Genomic DNA, 21,280 nt, shown 5'->3' on the forward strand with positions numbered 1-21,280 from the left:
GCGTGCTGATGACTCCACCGTTCACCTTTCCATTCGGTTCCCGCAGCGTCCATCTCAGCAATTGCTTCAACAAACATGGGATAAGGCTATGGCACACCTAATGTCCGACTTGGCTCGTATCTCTGACGGGGGTAAAAATAATCTTGATTTTAATGCATCACAGACTCAGTTCTTACACCTATCAACCCAACAAAATCTTCAACAGGTGTACTCACTAATGTTTAATAATATTCAGCTTAATCCTGCATCATCCTTGAACATGCTTGGGGTTTCATTCACTCGGGACTTATCTTGGAAAGATCATATTACGTCTCTTGTATTATCTCCCTCCAAGAGATTGGGTGTGCTAAGCCAACTCCTTTCCTTCTTTACCCCTGCACAGTTGTTGACTCTATACACGGGTTTTATCCGCCCTTGTGTTGAGTACGACTCCCATGTGCGGGGGGGTTCCCAGCATGCAGCTCTTCTCAATGGGGTGGAGTCAAAGGCTTTTCGTCTCATTAGCTCTTCCCCTCTTACTGACTCCTTTCAACCTCTATCTCTTCGCCACACTGTTGCAGCTTTATCTCTTTTCTATCGCTACTTCCATGGTCACTGCTCCTCTGAACTGTCTGGTTGCATTCCTCCACCTCTATGACTGGTGCATAGCACCCATCTAGCAGCAAACTCTCATCCCTTTTCTGTCCAGCTCTCTAATGCAAGAGTTGACCGTTGCTCCTAGTCCTTCATTTATGCAACAGATCAACTCTAGAACTGTCTCCCTCTGTCTGTATTTCCTGCTTCCTATGACCTCCAGTCTTTCAAACGCAGTGTGTCCAGGCATCTGGAAATGATCGGATCTTGAATTTGGCTCTCTCTTGTATTTTGTTTTTCTCTTGGAGGGAACGGTTATTGCGGGCTCGTGGCCTTTGGTTCCTTTTTCCCAGCATTTTAAAAAACACACACACACAAAAAAAGACTGAGCACCGAAGCCGGATTGTCTCGGAAATCGTTAAGGCGACAGTGAATCTACACACATCAAAACATTAGCAATCGTGATCGGCCGTACACTTTCTATGTGTCCAAGTGCAGACGCTTGTTACTTCATTGAACATTTTACCGTTTCAGAATGGTATTACATAACTCACACACAGAGCAACTTGATATGAATTTCAAATCCCTTTGAACGTCTGTTCATCGTTTTAGAATCATATATACCGAGTAACAATTGCATTTCATATTCGTTTAAGCATGAGTTCACTAATCCAAAGTTATACGCACAACCTACACAGTGAAACTGCTAGTTTTTGGAATACCTATGAAAATATTTTAACCGTCTTGTAATTATATAAAGAAGCAGAATATTAGCTGCATCAAAATTAAAACCACAAGATAATTACAAGCATAAAGACATACGAACAGTATTACAGGCTGCAGGAATATACGGCCTAGGCCATTTTACCTCTCCAAGTGGCATCTAGCGTATGTCATCTTATACCCGGCTGTTATCATGGTAACAGTGTTTAATTTGGCCATTTACGTCAATTAATGCAGATAGTCATTAGTCTGATGAATGTGTGTTTAGATTTTTTTCCCAGGGAAGGTGACAGTGGTTAGGTGTCATGAAGTTTGTAAATATAAGCACAGACTTCCTACTATATAGTCATAAAGGCGAACATTCCGTATGGGCAATAAATCCCTGAAGTCATGTGCAAATTGCAGTTCTAGTAGTTCAGCGGTAATTAAGATACTGGCTGACAGCTACCATTAATTTGTGACTAATAGTGTAACACTGTGATAGTTCCGTGTATTTTGACACTGACCTGTGCCAGTGTGTGACTGATGTGAAACTTGTATTCGTGTGGCACTGACCCGTAACTGTTAAATGTACTGTGGCACTGACCGATGACATTCTTACGTAGCATGACAATGTTCTTTGTATGTCGTGCAACACTGACGTATGACTGGAATGTCGAGTAACAACGGCTCATAACTTACAGGTAATGTGAAACTGACCTGTAGTGTGTAGTGTGATACTGACCTGTAACTGTGAGTGTGACCCGCTGTGACCATGATGGTGAGGCCTTGAAGTGGACCTTACACCTGTAGCTGTCTTCGTCCCTGCCCTTGACGCCCTGTATCACCAGGTGACTGGGTGAGCCCGAGGTGTCGAACCAGGCCCGCTGCTTCACACCCCCGCCACCCCACACCGCCTCGTCCCCCCACTGGTGCTGCTTCCCTGCCTCGCTGTCACGCCCCCGGGAGTCGTAACTGCAAGGGAGACATCAGGCTCAGACTGAGGCTACACCCGTGTATGTGGCCGGGGTCGGGGTATCATAAAATTATTATAGTCTAGAAGAATATACGGTCTAGGTCATTTTAGCTCCCAAAGTGGCACATGGCTTACGTCATCTTACACTCGGCTGTTAACATGGTAAGTGAGTAAAATCTGGTCTTTTACATCGATTAATGCAGATAACCTAGAGTCACGTAACGCTTGTGAAGGTGTGTTTATGCAGAGGAACAAAAGTCCGATTACCATTCCATTGCGTCTACTTCATAATTAAGGGATGTCCGTTACTTGCCTCCCTGTAGCACCATATCAGAGAATATCATCTGCATGGGAAACAGACCAAGCCTTCCACAGCTTAGAAATATTAGCCAGCAGAGAAGATTGAAGAGTAGAAGTGATGAAATTTTCGATTTTCATACCCAGCTGTACACCATCCATTACTGAATGGAAGGAATGCTGATCTAGTATCGCTTTGATGCCCAGTTTTGGATATATAAGAATAAAAAATCTATTTTAACAATAATAATAAGGTAGTTTGACAGTGGTTCCATAAGTATCAGTGCGCTAGCTCCAAGTGAAGCAAATTCATGCATTAATTATGATATCAGAGTTCTGCTTAGACTATTTCCATACAAACATAAAATTATTTTATTTTGATATTTTGAAGCTCCAGATATATACATGTAGTTAATAATCCTGTGGCTGCATGTAGTTCTTCAACATCAGTTATGGTGTTGGTGTTTCAGTGGTGTCTGCGTCGTGAAGAAATAATGTTTGTGTGTCAGAAATATGACAGACATAACAGGTTCCACACAGCAGTACCAGCTGCCTCCCTTTAACCCTTTCTGGTCGGAACACTATTTTATTCTGCATAACACCAGACTGTTTCATTCTACTGCGAATGAGTGTTTTATGTAATAAAAAAGTTGCTCTTCCCAGGAAAATAAGATAGAAGAAAGCCAAAGCCAAGATTCATTCATTTGGGGAAGCCTGGGCAAGTTAGGCTTTCAAGACAAGAGGTAATACCTCGTAGGTATACTGAAATACACGTACATATTAAGGCATACAGTTCCACAGATGACCAGTTGCATACATGAAGGACTGAGTGTAACTGTTAACTCTTTTATTAGGGACCTGTACAGAAAAAATCGGTGAGAGTAAACTGCAAGGCCGCCGGGCGATAACTGAAATCGGAGAAGCATAGAAGCAGATTTTTAAGAACAATGATCACTGAAGCAGCGGTGATACTGGGTTAGAGATGCAACGCTGCGGCAAAGAAAGGGAGGTTGAAGAGAGTAAGTTGGAGGTGAGCTGATGAGGCGAAGTGTGTTTGCCTCCAACCTCTTTTCTTGAAAAGTTGTTATGTAATGACATCCCCCCCCCCCCTTCCTCCATTTGAAGCAGCATTTGACACACGGGGAATAAGGTTCCTGTACAACGCTAAAACTGCAAATGGGTAAATAAAGTACTGAGAATATGAAGCACATCCATCTCTGGAAAGGGGCTTTATATGGGAGGTAATGTGATTTTTTCTAAGTAATCTATTTAGGCCGAGGAGGACATCTGTATTTCATTCGCGCTAACACGTTCATATTAGAATAATTCATGAAAGGGTTGTTGTATTCTATATCTTACTCCTCCATTAGTAAAGGCTGCCCCTAAAATAAATAACATCGCCAGGAAATGGGAAAATTTTAACGGAAATTACATCCTTGTGCTGAAATTGAATTTACCCCATTCTTCATTCGTACTCCGACATTATGGAGAACAGTTAGTTCCCGATACTACTCTCCCATCGCAGAGAAATTCTGTTCCTGCAGGGAACTTCACGTAACTGTTACAGTTACAGTTTCTATTCTGCATTTGAAAATTTCATGGACTTGTCGGTATGAAGCTCTGACTGTCCAAGCATATGATCTATGCGCTACAGATACTACCCCGATGAAGGTGACCTTAAAACTTTCAAGGTCCTAACTGTTCTAGCTTTCCACTACAGCTGACACCAGATGATTTTATTCAACTAACAGTAAGCCACGGGAGCCTGAGAGTTAATATTCACACTTAATCCTCTCAAGCTCTTGACCACGCCAATATTTTAATACATGTAATGCCAGAGTAATGTATTCAGCTGACAAGTCAGACGAGCCTGAGAGAGTCAACGACACATTAAGATTTCTGAAAGTAGTATCATGTGGCCGGTGTTTTTGTGTAATTCACTTAATAAGTACTCAGTGAAGAGAGGTTAGGCGGGAGGGTAAGTGTGCATGAAAATTATTTCAGCTTATAGTAAGTTAAACTGCACCAGTGGAGGCTTCACTTTGTTAAATATTACCTTGGGTTTAGATGGTAACGTAGTGGAATATCCTTTAGGCTACAATACTCATCGCTGTGGAACTCCAACTGATTGCACAAGGTACACAAACTTAAGTCGTTCAGTGTTTTTTTTTTTTTTTTTTTTTTTTTTTTTTACAATCTGCGTCCTGACGATTTTATTCAACAGGGGAACTTTATTAGGATGGCCTTTATAGTATTTTCTATTATGGCTACCACGAAAAGATATTAACCTTATGAGAGTCCTCGTGCAATGAAATGGATAACAGTGCTAAAGGGTAAGGTGCAAACTTATACAACAAACTGAATAGTACATGTACAGATATAATGTATTTGGGCTTCTTGTCTCCTTCAGGACAGCGGAGGGTCTGATTTCAGTTGTTATGTTCCATCCAATTTAGAAACAGCATACAAGTACCCCAGTTGCTCCAGAACCCAAATTAAATCAACGATAATGTTATGAATACATTGGCAATTAATACTGGTTTGGAAAGATGTTCCCTCTTATTTTTATTCTGTATTATATCTCGCTTTTGCAGATTCTTACAAGAGGCAGTTTTATTATTATTTTTTTTATGTCCGACTTTAGCACAGCCTTGATAGTCCGTTCTCCAAGGCCTAGCAGACTCGCTGCGAGTCACACACATGTCAGCACCATGAACCTATTACCCACTGTTCTTACTCATTATGTGCTTTCTTATTCTAGGATGAAGCAAAGGTAGAAGAGGAGGTTTTTTATGACATGCCTGTGAGGCTAATTGAAGATGAGTAAAAGCCTCACTTTTTTAACTGTATTAAAAGCACGTCATTGTCTCCTACCCCAGCCTGGCGTCGAAAAGCGAGTTACTTTATGCAACAGAAAACTTCTCTAACATCTTGATCACGAAGCGATGATTTAAATGTAATACTGTGTCCGTCCAATCAGTGGTGTCTGTAAGGGCAAATGTGGCATATAAATAGCAGCGAAAATTCAAAGTGGTATGTATATTGCAGCGACACGGGACGGAAGAGTTGGAAAGCTTTTCGCACAAATAGTTTGACAGCATGAGGAAACTACGTAAAGATCTGGTACCACTAATTTTAAGTAAAACTCGTAAAACATGTCACTTTTTAATGCAGAGGAAAAAGAACCCAAAGACAGGATGGAAGTTTGCAAAAAAAAAAAAAAAAAATGAACCCACTTCAAGATTCGTATGAGATTGGAGGTGTAGTCAGTGTGGCAGTAGTGGAAAAGAATGTTACTTGAGAAAGAGAGAGAGAGAGAGAGAGAGAGAAATATATATATATATATATATATATATATATATATATATATATATATATATATAGAGAGAGAGAGAGAGAGAGAGAGAGAGAGAGAGAGAGAGAGAGTCGCTCTTTTCCTGGTAGTGTCACACACTAGTAATTGGCTCATGCAAATGAACTTGGCTTGGATGTTAGACTGAAGGCTACAGTATCACGATGATTTAGATGTGATTGTCTGCCTAGTTTTTAGAGAACTAAAAGAGTCACAAACTGGAACACTTTTAGGTGGATTGTTCCACTAATCATCGATACCGCTGATAATAATATCTTCTGCCAGTTAAGTAAACTTATTGCGTTATTAATCCTATCATCACTGATGACATACTAGTTACTGATTACTGAACACACGAGTTGCAGCGCACAACAGACCTCTTATTGTGACATGGAAAGTAGTCATATATGGCCAATTTAATTCAAAAAGACTCTCTCGCTCTAATATGACCGGCTGAAGATGGAAAAAAAGAACACAGTACGTACACCGAATTCAAGAGGTGAACCTTTCAGTCCGATGATTTTTTTTTTTTTTTTAGATCTTAGACTTGCTGCCTCCAAACGATATGAATTAGTTTTGAAGCTCCTAGGAAAGATCAGGTTAACGAAGATTATACCTAACGACTCCCGTTCAGAAAGTTAAATCGAAGGTGATTAAAAGTCTTAACGAAGATTATACCTAAAGACTCTCGTTTAGAAAGCTACCGAAGGTGATTAAAATCGTCTGCTGCTCTAACAGTAAGGGGGAAAAAAGTACTCAGAGTGCAACACCCGTGCCTCCAACTGGTCTGAGGGTCGAATGTTTGACTTTGCCCTGTAACCTTGATTTTCGACAGCTTAATCGCAACGTCCAAGTCCTTCATTTTTATTAGTTATTATATTCATACATAGACAAACGGGATCATTTCTCACAATGTTCCGTGACCTAGGCCTTTATCTAATTGCTGTTAAACCTGAATATTGTTGCTCTTGCCTGATCCCTAAGTTTTCCACCAGGTCTGGGTCAACTCAGATCAAAACTGAGTTAACATTCCTCTGTCACCCTGGACTTTAACCTTTCCATGTGACATCGTCCTTTGACTGTTCTTACAATCGAAATGCTTTTATTCTTGCCTTATCCTCAACACTTCCTGCAAGCCTAGTCTAAATCAGAGAAAAACTGTTTTAGCTGACGTTGCTATGTGGCTTAAACTATTGACCTATTGTTCTGAAAAAGAGGGGGAGAAAAAAAAAAAAGATATTTGTGAGTGGATCCTCAACCCGTCCACCAAGTGTGCCTGAAACTGGTTCAAAACTGTTTATTTTGTTAAACACATTCGATTCGAAGTTCGAATTAATCCAATGACCTTGACCTTTGAAAACTCTTCTCAGTACTGAATCACTTCATTCTTTTCTTACCTTCAACCCTTCCCCCAAGTTCAGTCTAAATACAACAAGCCGGTAGGCGGTGATGGCTAGCTCTAAGGGGACATCTGAATTTTAGCTGCTGCTGTTCAGCCTGTACACACACAGAAGGACCTTATTTGGTTAGAGTCTAAAACATCATCTCTCGCCTCTCTTTGGAATCAAACAAAACCATCCAGAAAACAGAAATAACTCTATACTTGCATAAACACACTAAACATAAAAAATGTGATATATATATATATATATATATATATATATATATATATATATATATATTGAAACCTTCCATATATATATATATATATATATATATATATATATATATATATATATATATATATATATATATATATATATATATATATTGAAACCTTCCATATTATATATATATATATATAAATATATATATATATATATATATATATATATATATAATATGTCTGTAATATAAATACCTAGTCATTTCAGATCATTTCAGCACCATTGAAATTTTGAGGAGGTGAGAATGTGGATATTTCTCGGCGCAATGCTCTTTAACTCCTCTGCTTCTCACCGGCGTGTACACAGCCATTGTGCGATTTTTGTTTTTTTTTTCTTTCACGCTTCATTGCGAAGCATAGGATGGATTTAGGAAGCTAAAAATTGAATTGCCAGGTGTCCCACACGCTTCTCTTCAATTTGGTAAAAAGAAATCATTTTCGACATTTGAAAAAATGGTGCCGAGGCCGCCCACTGGGTCCCGAAAACTTCCGGACCCACGGCCACAGAGGGGCAAAGGGGACGGTTGCTCAGCAACGAGTAGCTGCCCAGCAACCAAAACCTTGCCGACACAACTAGGTCATTGGCTGGTCAGTGTGTCCAGGTTTGGTCAGAAAGCTGATTCTGAAGGGTAAAAGTGCTTGCAACAATTAAATAAGAAAGGATACAAGAAAGACTACAAGAAAGACACGGCGACTAACAATAAGGGCAGCATCGAGCTGGCCAATTGAACTTCTTGAAGTTGATTTTGCTTAATAAAACTTTGACCTAACATAGTGACACTGATCTTCGAGAGCGAGAGCGAGTGCTTATACACGATATCTTACCTATGCTGTATATCTATCTATATGCATATCTTTCAGTCTATCTATTTATCTCTATCCATCTATCTGTTTATCTATATCTATCTCTATCTATCTATCTATCTATCTATCTATATATATATATATATATATATATATATATATATATATATATATATATATATATATATATATATATAATTTACGTGTTACGTTATACTATAAGCGTTTTTGTAGGTTACATATCTCACCCTTATATTTTACAAATAATTCTCTCCTAAGTTGCCCATATTGCCTACAGGAAGCAAAATTATAATGAAAAGTACATTGTATTAAGAAGCTAACACTGTGAATCCTGATTTTTTCTTTTCTTTTCTAATGGCTTTTCTATAAAAAATAAAATCCAATCTAAAATTATCTGTAATATAACCACAAGGTTTGTCTGGTGTTGTCTGCTGCTAATTCATATATATTTATGTTGTCATAGCTTTGTGTTTCACAGTTTTTTTTTTCTTCTCGCCATTAAAACACACTGGCAGTGATACATCAACTTTTCTCTTTAAACATTACTATTACTGTATATCATACTAAATTATTTTGCTAGGAATTACTGCAAAAGTCGGGCCACACGGGTAGTTTTACGTGGCAAGAACGAGAGTTTACGTTTCTCCTTGCTGAGCATGGAGGAATAATATTTCCGTGTTTCCTTAAAGGCACCTTTGAACATGCAAAGCAGTAAATGCAGTTAACGGTGCTTGGGATTAAAGGAAGCGAAAATAACGTTGGGATCTAGCGTAGACTTCACAATACCCCCAATGAGCACTCTGAATACAGGTACCTAATCTGCATACAAGTGCACGGCTGCCCTCGCCTGCACCCCTGCCACCACACTAATTTGGCTTAGCTTGTAGTTATGGCTTCCTTTTCACTCACATATGCACATAAATAGTCCCCATTTGCACTCCAGCCTTCGATAATGCTTGTCAGAAAATAACTAGCCCTTCTGTTGCCATGAATGCCCTTAGGTTTTAATTTTAGGCAAAATCCAGACTGCGTGTGTGTGTGTGTGTGTGTGTGTGTGTGTGTGTGTGTGTGTGTGTGTGTGTGTGTGTGTGTTAAATCTACCATTAGAAGGATTAATCGATAATATACTCTTATTTTGGTCATAGTCTGAATAAACTAACTTAGTGTTTACACAGAGGGCAAAAATGTGAAGTTACACAAAGCTACATAAATACGGCGCCAGGTATTCGCTACAGATCAAAATATAACACCTTGAAGAGGATGTCGTTTCTTTTATTTTGCACTTCCACTCGCCGGAAAATTGAATTAATCTCTGTTTACTTCCTCTGTAGGGAGGGAATTATGAGGCGTTTGTAAAGTCGTAAAACAAATGCCACTGAGAGAAGGCTTCCCTCACCATCCTTATCATCAGCTATTACCTTTCACAAACCTATAGTTGTGAAGAACCATTCTATGTACACACACCAATACTATTACACACATGAAGATAAACAATTAGTAAGAAAAGAAATCGGTAAGTAAACACCTATTATATACATACTGTTTTGCGGCCTCCTAGGCTTTGGTTCCTTCTTCCTCGCATATATATATATATATATATATATATATATATATATATATATATATATATATATATATATATATATATATATATTCACCATCATTATATTACCAATTTCATCCGGTAGCCACAATAAACCTTGCATTTCTTGAATAGTAAGTTCAAGTTGACTCCAAATTGGTTTACCTTTTTATATGCACAAAAGAAAGAACATAAGGCTGATGGTAAGCAAAACTTGTCTCTTACAAATTAAATGGAAAAACAAAGCATGCCAGATATAATAATCGTTCGAGATAACTACATATAGCATTTAAAAAACTTAAGGATCCCCATTCCCTCCCGATTTCAATAAAGTAGTCAGACAGAAGACACAATAACTAGAGAAAAGTCCTCTGGCTGAAGGAGGAATGAGAGAGAAAAAAGGAAAAACACAGTATAGGAGAACCATCAGTGGAGTGCTCAGCGACAATGAGCCACACCTCCATTTCTTCACATTTACGTACTTAGGCACAAATGGAAAATGGAAAACAGTGCACTTTATCCCATTCAACCAGAAGTCTTTTTTCTCACTGCCGTTATTCACTTTTCGTTTTTAAATCTGCGACAGATTTTTCGAATCAGAGGGTTTAATACAACCTTCAATAACCCTACTCTACTGAGGGGCTTTCCAAAGTTGAATTCATTTGTTTGGTTGGGGCAAGAATCTAATTAAAAAAAAAAGTCATCGCCATGTTCAGTGAGTTAACCGTCTTCTTATTAAACCCGGACGCTAATGGGAGTGTGGACCCCCTAAATTTGAAGCCATTATTAAACACATGATAGAAAAAACATATGACGCACAAGCTCTTTCCCTCTCAGGAAATTGTATTATGCAAAGTGGATTGCCCTAATAATTACTCCAGGGTGGTTAAAAATTGGCCAACATAAATTAGCGGTTTGCTTACAACTTCGTGCTGTCAGCTTTAACAAAGTAGCCGTAAGTCATCCATTAATACATCTATGTTGAGCCTGACACCACAGTCCCTGAGGTGTGGTCACGAACAGATCGCCCCCTTTTCGGCTTGTCCACCATCAGGCTGCCCTGCCTCAGTCTCACCACTCTTATACCTCTCCATCTCGTTCTTCCACATCACCCTGGGTGGCCTGATTCCTCTGCCGCTCCACTTCCCTAATTACACTTTCTCAGTCAATCTCACTGATCTTTCTCTCTGCACTGACATAATAACCTCAGGGCACATCTGACATTTTCCAGCAAATCTAAACCAACACTACACAAAGCTACCGAACTCCTTCATTTGTTTGTCTGTCTTCCCACTAATTCCACGCAAAATAAAATTAACTAAAGAGCTTATGATAACTCAAAAACGCATGGCCACTCATTCCACTTCCCACGTACCAATGTGTACACAAGTTGGTTTTGTATGCAAGATTTTATATTCTCATGATTTTTTAGTCGTGTTTTATTATTGGAAGGTTGGAGCGCGTACTTGATTTAATGTTACCTTCAGGTGACTACACTGAGTGACAAGCCAAAATGGTTTCTTGTAAAACAAGGAACCATTTACGATACCGAGAGATAAACATATAACAAAATGACGTGTGTGCTTTACTGGATTAAGGTGCTGGAACCGGACTGAGGCTGTAAAAATTTGTATCCAAGGGATGCTTGGACTTTATTACTCAAAAAAAGCCATTCGGGGATGTTTAAGGTTGGTCACCTTTGGCTTAAATATCGGGGCTGCATAGCCCAGCCGTAGGCTCCTATACTCCTAGTGGGGCAAAAAAGTATTGGCTCAGGAAAGAATTAACTCCTTTATTAAGACCTGTTACTGTCGTACGACTCTACTCAACGTAACTCAACGTAAAATATGTTTTCGCTCTAGAAAGTTTACATTTTACCTTCATTTATACTTTTAATCCAAGAGTCTCTCATAGACTGAAGAATACAACATCTGTCCTCAGACCAAAGGGGTAAATATTGATACTGCATTCAGTTAACAAGGTAATTTGTAACTGAAGAGATTTCCGTTTCCTAGCGACCTTTAACTGCTGGGAACACATCATTAGGTATATTATAATATCAGGGCCATTAGTCTAATTAAGTTGCATTATGATAATTAAACTGATTTGCTGCACAAATTAGCTCCACGAGGATTAAATTTGCGCTGTTCCTCTGAATCTGGAGTCTATTTATCTTCGAGTTAATGAAACAAAAGTACGTTTGAAGAAACAAAAGTATGTTTGGTGCAGTACAGAGTATAAAAACACAAATTTTCTCTAATAACCACTGCCTAAGGGCCATATAATAAAAACTAACCGCCAATACTGTCGAACGTGAGCGTCGGGCTTTTCTGTTTTTCGTACCAAAATAAATTTTCAGCTCACGCCAGGCGCTCATCACCTGGTTATGGCGTAAAATAGTACAGGAATGTGAAAGGTGGACGAACGGCACCAGAGACCCTTCTTTCGAGAAACAAGCTTGAATATTCATAAATAAGATAGCATATATTTCTTCATTTACAAGCAATAAATAATTATCGCTCCCCTCTACCAAGACGGAGCGATAATGTTTTTGAGCTCCTGTGTGTATGTGTGTGTGTAATTCACCGGGTCGGTCAGGATCACTTGATGGTCGTGATCGTCAGCATTTTACCCTCCCGGAAGGGAGCTGAGAGCTCATATAGTCCGATCTAAGGGCAAGGCTGTGACCTTCACACACTCACACACCCGTCCCCTTGCTCAAGGGGGACAGTAACCACCCACTTCGTCAGTGAAACTTTTGGCAACCTGAGCGAGGCGCGAACTCCCGTCTACCAGGTGGCAAGCGAGCGGTGTGTGTGTGTGTGTGTGTGTGTGTGTGTGTGTGTGTGTGTGTGTGTGTGTGTGTGTGTGTGTGTGTGTGTGTGTGTGTTACCACTGTCAGTGTATCTGTTACCATTATATCTCATGAACGGCTTGAGCCATCAACATGAAACTGTCTCAACATGTATCTATCTCAAAAGCTGTTCATACCTATAATTATCTGCAGGCCTTAGGAAATGGCCTGTGCAATGCATATGATTTTTTTTTTTAATTGCAGATTAAATGGAAATGATAGTTACTGTAATGGAGAAGTGGACAGGGAAGGAAAGTCAGGAAAGTACGTTTCGGTGGAAGGATTATACAAAAGTATGAAAGGAGCAGTTAAGCAGTGACTATGACAAACAGGAAATAATAACGAGATAAATATTTAACAAAGGAGACCAACCTTGAACACATGAACAGTTTATGAGAAGATTAGAAATGCAATAGATTAAAAGTATTAAAAATGGAAAAAATAGAATTGGATGGTAGTACTTTAGAGGTGGAATAGTTCCTGAAAGAAGTAAAGCTAATGCAGCAGACTCGGATATAAATATAGAAGAAAAGAAAATATAGGAAATACTGTATAAAGTAACGTATGACATCGTTGCATACTGTTTGAAGGGAAAGGTGTTAATCAAGAATGCAGGTACAGCACCAGAGGAGTACACTAACTGAGCTAACCTGGAAATTTACTGTCAGTAAGAAGCGGGACAATGAAGGTCGCTATAATACAGTATAGAGAAAACTATTGTCAGATATATATGAACTTAATAAATAGCTACGACAGTACACGAATCTGATAACCTGTATTTTCCATCATGGTCTGCTGATCATGACTTGATGATAGGTGTGGAAAGAAATTATCGAAAAAAAAAAGAAAATGGAGTAGTGCTACTGCATCCCACAGGTGTTGGTGTTGCAATTGATGTTACCATTCCACCAGCTTTATAAAGAAACACAGCAGTGTGCATGTTAGAAATAATTTTGTAATAACTCTACATTCACATCTTACAATAAAAATTTAGGAATATATGATATGCTGCCACATAAACAGAGTTGCACATAATCAGGAAATATTGCTGTATTGCTCCTGTTTGGTGGGTGGCAGGAAACATTCCATGGAAGTCTATAAGGCATGTAATATCTATAAGGGATGCATTATCTATAAGGTATGCAATGATACATTAATTTCGCTAGTATAAATTCAGGTTTAGATATCTTCAACAATTATTTCACCCAAAATTAATAATGTCCTAAATAGGCTAAATCATAGTTCATGCTTAGCCTATACAGTATATTGTATCTTGCCCGTAAATGTATCCTCTTTATGCGTTTTACTGTCAGTTTTTTCTACCTTTTAACGTAAACTCGTATATTCATATTTTCTTCGTAAAACTAACTGCTTAGAATGTGTTATCATTGTGTCTGGTTTAAACAAGAAACATTCACAATTGGCGCGCAGTAGCCCAATCTACCAACTGGTGCAGCGTTCAAACACCTGACTTGGGTTTTACCAAGGCTGACAGTCCAAATTTTTTACCTCGTCAGGACGGAGTCCGGCGAGGTATTGTTTTTGGTTGAGTTTGTTTCTGTTTGTTAGCAACATTAAGGAAAAATGTCTGAATGAAATTACGTGAAACTTTCAGGATACGTGGGCACTAGTCCCAAACAAAAGTTATTAGATTTTGAAGGTAATCGAGTGACCTTGATAGGTCAAAATCAAGGTCATGAATTTTCAAAGGGCTATAGCTTGAAACTGGTTGAAGACAGATATTTGCTATTAAGAACATACAGGAACTCGTAATGTGAGCTTTCATTTGGCACCATGGCTTTTGACACTGAGAGACCTTGAAAGGTCAAACACAAGATCACGGATTTTCAGAGAACGTTACTTGAAAACATTTGCGTCATTACCTTAGACTTTAATTGTGTACTGACAATAATTGGCAGTAATGATTAATCTTTTTTTTTTTTTTTTTTAAATAACAGAACGGAGGAAGGAAAAACAAATGGAGAAAAAAAAATAATCCATACACCAGATTACTGGTGTCCTCTGTTCATAAAATATCTGTAACAGTTAGACTTGAAGAGTTGTAGGTTGAAATTTGGAGGAAAACAACTCTGGGGAAGCGAGTTCCAGAGAGATGCAGTTCGGGGAATGAAAGAATTCTGATAGGCAGAAGTTCTGCAGTATGGTTGAGTGACATTCCAGTCATGAGCGCTACCAGATGCCCGTGTAGCACGAGGGAAGGCATGGAGAGGTGGTACCATGGACGCAACTTCGTCTGAGCATTTGCCAAAAAAATATCTGTAAAATAATGCAAGGGAGGCAACATTCCTTCTTACTTGCAGGGGAGGTAGTTTATATGTAATGGCAGGGTTGTTAATGATTCTAACAGCTTTATTCTGAATTTTGTCTAGTTGCCTTAATGCAACCTCTCCACAACCATTCCACAAGGGTGAGCAATATTCAAGCTGAGAGCGCACATGACTCTTATAAATTATAGCTAACTGCTCATCGGCGAAGAAGTTACGGACTCTGTACAATAATCCAAGTTTCTTTGAGGCGGTTTTAGCAAGTGATCTGACATGAGAGGTCCAGCTGAGGGCACTGTTAAGTGAGACACCAAGAATTTCAATACTTTTGGAGATGGGAATATTAGTAGCACTGAAGGTAATGTACGAGTCTGGCAATATCTGTCTATTGGTAAACTGTATATATTTAGTTTTACTAGCATTAAAAGAGACAAGGTTGTTTTGTCCCCATTCACTGATTGTAGATAGATCTTCATTTATGGAGATGGCTGTATTGAGTTCAGAGGTAGAGATATTAGACTTTGTAAATGGATGTCTGAGTGTGAATGAACTATGTAGTGTTGAGTCATCTGCATATGAGTGAATGGGATTGTGAGTGACAGATAAGAGATCATTAATATGAACCAGAAATAGGGTTGGTGCCAGAACTGATCCCTGCGGCACGCCAGCGTTAACTGAGTGGAAATTCGAATATACATCATCTACTTTTACTCTTATTTTCCTGTCACTAAGATAAGAAGAAATCAAAGGAACAAAAGACGTTAGTCCATAGCAAGGGAGTTTGGACAGCAGGGAACGGTGCCATACTCTGTCGAAAGCTTTAGAGATATCAAGAGCTACTGCATGAGTTTCTCCAAAAAGATCTATTGATTGATGGATGGTATGAGTTAAGAGATTGAGTATGTCAATGGTGGATCTTTCGTGGCGAAAACCGTATTGTCTATCATTAATTAAGTTGTTGGATTCAAGATGTTTAACAATATGCTTATTAATTAAAGTTTCAAATACCTTACCAAGAGAAGATGTGATAGCTATTGGTCTGTAATTGGAGGGGTCAGACGAACTTCCTTTCTTCGGAACTGGGTGGATATTGGCTTCTTTCCATGAATTTGGGAATAAAGAAGTACGTATGCATAGTCTGAATAATTTAGCTAGGACAGAGGCAAGTTCAGGGGAACACTTTTTCAAAACAATTGGCGGAATTCCATCTGGACCTGGAGCTTTGTTGGTAGGTAAATTGTCTAGGATGGATTTTACAAATCTTGTCTGTATTTTAAGTGGGGCAATTTCGGGAGAATCAAGTTCCAGTACTGAGACATTCTGGCTGGTATCATCTATGGTAGAGTTTCTTGCAAAGGTACTAGCAAAGATATCTGCTTTCCCACGTGGGTCATTTGTAATATTGCCATCTGAAGATTTTAGTGGGGGAATGGAAGATGACTTGTTAAAGTTATTATTGAAAGAATTAAGAGTTGACCAGAATATTCTATTGTCATTAGGGTTGTTAAGTAGTTTTGATGCTTGCTTTTGAAGAAAGTTTGATTTAGATAGATTTAATACAGCTTTTGCATGATTTCTAGCAATTTTAAATTGGGAGAGTGATTCAGGTGTTTTTGATTTTAAGTAAGAGTTATATGCTAATGACTTTTGGGCTGTTGCTCTGGCACAATTGCCATCAAACCATTTTGGAGAGTTTGATCTTTTAGTGAATTGTTGACTTGGTATGAATAAATCCATACCAGCTAGTATTAAGTCACAAATGTGGGACTGGGTAGAATTGGGATCACTAGAGAAGAAAGACTGCCATGGAACATCAGCAAGATAATTTCTAAATCCATCCCAGTCCGCCCTGTCAAAGTGCCATCGGGTCACCCTGACAGGTTCGGAATGGGGAGGTGTAGGAGGGTTAACTAATGAGGCTTTGATGAGATTGTGGTCAGAGGATCCAAGTGGTGACAGTACCTCTATCCTGTATTGATCGGGATTATTTGTCAAGAATAAATCCAAGAGATGGGCATTATGGTCAGGATTATCAGGTATTCTGGTTGGTTGCTTTACCAACTGGGTGAGATTAAACGATTCCGCAAATAGCTCGCATTCTAGACCAGCGTCGTCAGTCCGGGCAGAATGCAATAGCCATTCAACATTGTGTATGTTAAAATCACCCAAAATGGTAATTTCATTGCCAAGGGCAAGGTCAAGGTTACTCAACTGAGTGGATATGGAATCAAATACACTGGGTTCCGAAGAAGCATTGGGGGAACGATAAACTACACAGATATATTTGGTAATGTTTTGGCAATTTAATTTATATAATGAGTAATCAAAACTGGATGAAGTGAAGTTTAAAATAGTATCAACTGCATATTGGGATTTGATATAACAACAGGTGCCGCCCTTGTTTCGAAAGTTTGTAAGGAGATGGTAACCGGGAAAACAAAATGGAGATATATCGGTAGAGGGTGAGATTTGTGGTTCTGTGAGGAAAAGGGCCAAAGGGGATATGGACTGAAGGAAAAAATGAACTGAGTTTAAATTCGTGGTAAGGCCGCGGATGTTGGTAAAGAATAAGGCCACACCGTCACCTATTCGCCGACGAGCATTCCCGGAAATAGCAACAGTCGCTGCTGGCACAGTCGCTTGATAGCGACCGGGAGGACCCTGTGCCTCCAGCCCTACCCTGCCGGTGGTGGCAATCCGAGATACCACCTCATTTGATTGTGAGATTGCAGCGGCCATTACTAAAGATGTGAATAGAAGGTGTGATATGTTATGCGCATGTAGTGTGGTGTAGACAGTTGAAGGTAGAGGTATTATGAGAGCATGCTGGCCTACTCTCTGTGTAAATGAATGCACTGAAAATGTTCAGAAAAGGGAGATGGTCAGGATCAAGTCCTGAGGGCTGGTGAAACGGGAGCTCCAGCTCTCCCTATCACCAGCTTGCCATCAACCTCGGGAGTACTGCCCTGTTCGACTGGTGCTACAGTCTACTCCTCTGCTGCACCTGGGCAGATTTATCATCACTGACACCCCCCCCAATCCCATCAGATTTTGGATTTTTTTGGAGCGGGGCTCAGACCTCCGCTTTTTGTGAGAAACATTGAAAAATCACAGAAAAACTGCTCACCTGAGCTTAAATTGGTCTAAACAGGTGACCCTCTGCACACCTTGTACCGTGTTCTCTGGAGCTACACTGCAGCTGTCACGTTCTCTATGGTAGGGATTAGTTTGGGAAACCACTTAGAGTAGGTAGATATTTATTAATTTGGTACAAAATAAACATGTAGTACAAGAATATATTGGTTTTCAAACAAAAATATAGGTGATATAAGCATTGTTCCATACAGCGATCACATGAAAATCGCCAAAATCTTGCACATATGACTCACTATGATTGTTGTTTCAACTTACATTCTATTTTGCCACTTACATTATACTTTTCCACTAACATTATACCAATTTCCACCTTATATAACTGTTATCACATATTTACAGGCCTTACTATTATAGTGAGCATCATATTATCGCATATTTACAGGTTTTACTTTTATAGTGAGCGTCATTATTGCATATTTACAGTGCTTACAAATATCATGAGCGTCATATTATTGCATATTCACAGCACTTACTAATATCGTGAGCATCGTATTATAGCAAGCACACACAGTTTCAGTAATGTACTAAGGTGTATTATTCTTTGAAACTGGCTCAATGCACAATCCTATGTTGCATTCCACACACTCATACCTCGTGTCTTTTCTCTGAGTGGTTGGTTTTAGTTTTGAGTGATGGCATACGTGACAGTGGCGCTGGGGTAGATCTAGGACGGTTCGGTTGAGGAAGGATGGTGGTGGAGAAGTGGCACCCGGTGAGGTGTAAGGGAATTTGGACGCCAATGGTGGGGCGGGTGTGGTGGTGGGGCCTATCCTCTGCATATTTCAAGATGATTTCCCGAGACAGCTCCCTCACAAACCTCTCAAAGGTCTCTGAGGTTCCCACAATCAAATCATGGAGGTAGTGGGCATTGAGGACCGTGATGTCGAGCAAGTGGAAAAATAGCTTTTTGAACCACTTCATGGTTGTTCTGGCACATTCCACACTGGAAATCATGCAGCCAGACTGGTCTACTTGCCTCATGTTGACATTGTAGTCCAGTACCAACTCCTGTTTCCAAATGTAGAGCCTCCGCTCGCTGTTGTGATTCACAGAGACAGTGCGGTGCATCAAGGAGTGATGTACCGTCAACAGGAGGAAAACTTCCCTGTTGTGGTTCCATACGGTGATGAGGATGTTATTTGCCTTGAAAAATGCCACCTCATTCTTGTCAAGTATCCTCCCAACCTTATGAGGATGTTATTTGCCTTGAAAAATGCCACCTCATTCTTGTCAAGTATTCTCCCAACCTTGACCATATGCCAACATTTATTCTTGACTGTACCACAGACACTAGTGTGGTGAAGGTGGAGGTACCAAGTGAGAAGGGAGCTAGTGTACCAGTTGTCCAGGTACAGGACGTGACCACGATGAAGGTACTCCTCTATCGATGTCTTTATCACGGCCCCAGAGAGTCCAATACTTCGATCTTCTGTTATGTCTTTCTGTACACCAGTGCACAACACTATATTTTGCACATAACCAGTTTTACTGTCTCACAAAACGAAGATCTTGAACCCAAAACAGTGTCTCTTGTTGGGTATGTACTGCCGAAAAGAAATATTGCCTCTCAACAACACGAGACTGTTGTCTATGACAAGGTCTCTACCCTTAAACAGTACACCTGGGTCTGAGAGACCCGGCCACTTTTTGCCACATACTGGTTCAGCAACTACTATATGCCAGGGACCCGTGTCCTTCCCAATAGCTTCCTAAGTTTGGATGCCCATGCTAAAGGTGGCTGTGTGGTTTTCCAGGTCTCCTGTTTTGGTGTATGACACACTAAAGTCGTGGTAGGATCTGTGAGACCCTGGTGTACTGGATAAGGGGGACTGAAATTTACTGTTGTGTGATGCAAATTTTTTCACCCTGTGAATTCTGTGAATTGCCCTCTCCACACCACAAAGACCCTTCATGCCACTAGGTTTGACAGCAGTGTGAGCATCATTGTGCCGTTTCTTTTCTTATGGGGTCCATGTAAACAGAAACTGTAAAGATTTTTTTCAAAAATTTGCCAAAAATGCTTTAAATATGTTAATTTTAATTGTATAGTAAATTGAACCAAAAAGGTTGTAGATTGGTCAAAGATTCAGTAAATAAAACACAAGTATTTTTTTTTTATTTTTCTATTTTGTGGGTCTGTGAGACCCAGGTGTCCTAATGGTGTATAGGCACAATTAGGTGTACTGTTTCAGAGTTAAGGATAGAAGGATAAGTGGAACTTTTCTGCAGATGATCAAATACCATCCTTATTCTCCTCATTCTATCCGTGTTATTTGCATTAGCAGGGTCGTCGGCATTGTAAAAGTGGAGGCAGCTCAGAATTTGTTGAAATCTATTCTGGCCCATTACCTTCCCAAAGAAAAGTGTGCTGGTCATAAGGTCCGTAGACCAGTATCCCGGGATTTGTCTTTTCCGTACAATACCCAGCAAGAGAACCAGGGCTAAAAAGATAAACATCTCACCTGTGGCAACTGGGCAGTCATACTGGAGGGAATACCCGTTTCTTGTACCTTCACGCTCGCTGTCATGGCGCTGGCTGCTTGCGAATATGTTGGTTTGCTCCACAATTCGCTCCACAAACTCCTCACCAAAGTATAGGTGGAAGTAATCCACCCTGGAGGAGCCTGCATGGAATCCAGGAACAGTACAGCCAGACCGCCACTCCTTTGTGAACTGGTGAACAATTGGCGTGAAGTCACTCCCATCCTCCTAGTCCCATGACACACTGCCACCTCCAGCCTCATCTCCATCATCGCCTTCGTCAGGGTGTGGAGGAGAGGGCGGTGGGGGTGGATGAGGATGAGAAGAGAGATGCCCTTCCACATTCGCGCTCCTCTTCCCTCTCCCTCTTCCTTTACTCTTTCCCTTCCCTTTCCTTCCTTTCCCCACATCACGGGGGTGTGGGGAGGAAGCAGGGGAATCTTGCAGGCACCCCAAATGCACCATGTGCTCAACCGGGAGCTGCCTCCCTGCCACCACCACTATTACTTTCACTGATCACTCCCGTCCCAC

General features: G+C 40.0%; 1 pseudogene; it reads right to left on the minus strand.

Annotated features, from left to right (window-relative positions):
- The window catches only part of LOC145406399 (protein sax-3-like), a 558,017-nt pseudogene that overhangs the window by 269,410 nt on the left and 267,327 nt on the right, over positions 1-21,280 (minus strand).

This window comes from Coenobita brevimanus, chromosome 70, assembly GCF_032717465.1.
Source record: "Coenobita brevimanus isolate Jiangsu-jjx chromosome 70, ASM3271746v2, whole genome shotgun sequence".
Classification (NCBI taxonomy): Eukaryota; Metazoa; Arthropoda; class Malacostraca; order Decapoda; family Coenobitidae; genus Coenobita; species Coenobita brevimanus.